We start from the raw sequence: 3059 nt of genomic DNA on the forward strand, positions 1-3059 counted from the left end.
TCTAGTATATGGCGGAAGCCGACATGGCTTTATTTCAAATTTAGGTAATTTCCAGAAAAATTTCGGCAGAGTTTCCTTTGTTTTACGGACTATCCAATATACCCTGCACGCAGAAAATACCAACGAAAGCCACACAGGGCTAACCAAGCAATATATAAACATATGCGGACCGGCCGCCTCGGCGTATAGGGTCGCCCAAACAACATATGCGGACCGGCCGCCTCGGCGTATGGGATCGCCCAAACGACATGTACATACATTCATACAGAAAGACCCTAACCCACAAACATGTCCACAGACCTCTAAACAGACCGACAGAATCATATGACAGGACAGGGCCCCGTTGTACCCATGAACGAATATGTATAAATGTACTAACAAGTATATATACCAAAAATATAAGCTCCGGGATGAGAGGAGCACTCCGAATAGCAGAAGGGGGTGTCCTAAACAGGTGGATCACCAAGCTGTGCGTCTGTACCTGCGGGCATGAAACGCAGCCCCCGGAGGAGGGGGTCAGTACGAAATATGTACTGAGTATGCAAAGCAGAAGGTACAGAAATAAGTCTTGAACAGTAATTGAATCAGAAGTATGGAAAATAATACATATCCCAAAAATATCAAAATGTTTATTTCCAAAGTATAAATTATGCATAGGGCACAGGAAAATATGGTCGCCCGCCTGTCGATGGCGCCATAACACAGCATAACACCAGAAAGTTTCAAATCTCCGAATCCCCGGCACACATCACAACACAGCATAACGCCAATCACAGCATAACGCCAAACATATGTGGAACCCGGCCCTCGAGCGAGGAGCTCGGTGAACCATAACACAGCATAACACCGGAATGTATCATAATACGCACGACAACCGAACCGGCCCGGGAACCGGCGAACGATATCATAGGGCACGAGCGGAGTAGTGAGGAATCATATGCATAAAATCATTATCATAAATCCAAAGATAAGTAAAATAGTCATATTTGAAATCGGAACAATAATTACAACATTTTCTTCCCGAAGTTACCGAAATTACATAAAGGGCGTCGCGGGACCCACGGACGAGTATAGACCCGAACTGAGCCCGCCTATGAAAAACATACTCATTTTATATCATACAAACTCCTACGAAAATTTCAAAGCAATCCGAGCTTTTCTGAGGAAGTTATGGGCGTTTGAACTTTTGGAATCGCTAAAGAACAAGCTTTGAAACCTAAAATCAACTTTCATGAAATCTTTACAAATCATAAACTCCGAGGATAAAAGGATCAATGTTATGGCATATGCGCCCAAGAATACCAAGGAAACAAATACGAATCATAGACAAGCTCGGATTTGCGAGAATAGAGTTTCCTAGAGGCTCGCATCATGGCCTACTTTAACTAAGGCATGCCAAAAGAAAGGTTACTTTACATACCTCAAACGCTCTCCAATACGATCCAAACTCAAGCTAAATCCAACCTATGATTCGGGCTGCCCACGATCTATAAACAAGCCATAAAATGCCAAACATTAGCTAAAGACTTTTTGGGCATTAAATTCCAATTTCGCCCTTAATTCTACAGAAATTTGGGCAGCATTTCCCCTGTAAATAGGCTACCCCGAGAATTTAACTCGGCCGTATCAATCAACAACAACAACAACAACCAACCTAACAACATTAATAATCAATCCGAAAGGTAATACAACAATAATAGCTCTCTTTTCCATCATTCATCAACTTTCATAAATTCAATTCGACGACTTACCTTCAAGCCAAAATCGACGCTTATACGCTCACATACTAACCCGAACCCATACCAAAAACATTTCAGGACATTCTAAGCAATTTATACAATTTTTCCAACAATCCATAAATTTTCCCAAGCTACCCGAAACAGCCCCTAACCGAGACAGCCCCCCTAACTTTTTCTTCATTTCCAAATCATGGTTCGTATCTACAATTTACATTCTAACAATGCTATTTTCATCAATACACAATTTACATTAAATGTACAACAACTTCCAAATCAGTCCGCAATATTTACAACATCAATTTGAGTCAATAAACTTTCATTTCCAACATAGAATTCATGGCGACGACGGCTAAACAATAAGCGATACTAATTCAATTCTTGGCACATAAGGTGACCCATTTTCGGCTAACACTACACATATACATATATGGATTATTCTCAATTGTTCTTCACCTTACAATGATCATAATCAACTAACTAGGCATTAATTCATAATTTCAATCACAACACAACAACACCCATTTACACGGCTCAAGCTCCACATACACAACTCACCTCCAACATTTCATATTTCATGATTTTCCTCCATTATAACATACTACAACATGCATACAGCCTTTATAACATACAAAACATAATGACTTCTTACCTTTCTTCTTCAACTTTCCAATAGCCTAGGGTTTCCAAAAGATGAAAAATGATGGTTTGATCGCTCCAACGATGCTTCCACGCTACTTAGGGACCTCAAAATAGTGGGTTTACAACAAAGAAATAATTTTGGGATGGCTTGAAATGGAGTTGATTTTTCTTAGTCTTGGCCGTGAGCTTCTTGTTGAAGCTCTTCAACTTTTGGTTTTATTTGCTAAGTGTTGAAGTGGTAAAGATGACTTAAGGTCATCTTTTAAGCTTCCATAATATTTATCCATGTGTCCCATGGCCCACACATGTGTTGGACCAATTAAAATTGGCCACACAATGTGTGGGACCATTTGAGGGCCACAAGGCCTCATTTGCAAGATTTTTTTTTTAATTCCAATTTATGAATTGTGGTCCCAAATTTTTCCTAAGTGTTCAATGCCAACAATTCCATATATAACTTATGCCTCGAAATAAAATCAAAGGTCAAAAGTCCCGACTTCGAATCCCGGAATAGTCTTGGCTCTAAATTATCATAATTAATCCGGGTTGTCCCAATGTATAAAAATACGAGACGTAACATCCTCCCCCCCTTAAGAACATTCGTCCTCGAATGTTGAATTAGTTCTACGGATCTTACTCAAATCCGGGGGAGTTGCTTTTATAGCCATCACATACAAATCA

General features: G+C 39.9%; 1 long non-coding RNA gene across 1 annotated transcript; it reads right to left on the reverse strand.

Moving 5' to 3' along the window:
- Positions 1-356: 356 nt before the first annotated feature.
- Positions 357-2627, reverse strand: LOC132603434 (uncharacterized). The gene is made up of 3 exons (XR_009568298.1): positions 2389-2627; positions 1421-1487; positions 357-481 (listed from the first exon to the last, which is right to left on the reverse strand). It is a non-coding gene; the product is annotated as an uncharacterized LOC132603434 (long non-coding RNA).
- Positions 2628-3059: the final 432 nt, after the last annotated feature.

Source organism: Lycium barbarum, chromosome 7, assembly GCF_019175385.1.
Source record: "Lycium barbarum isolate Lr01 chromosome 7, ASM1917538v2, whole genome shotgun sequence".
NCBI classification, from domain to species: domain Eukaryota; kingdom Viridiplantae; phylum Streptophyta; class Magnoliopsida; order Solanales; family Solanaceae; genus Lycium; species Lycium barbarum.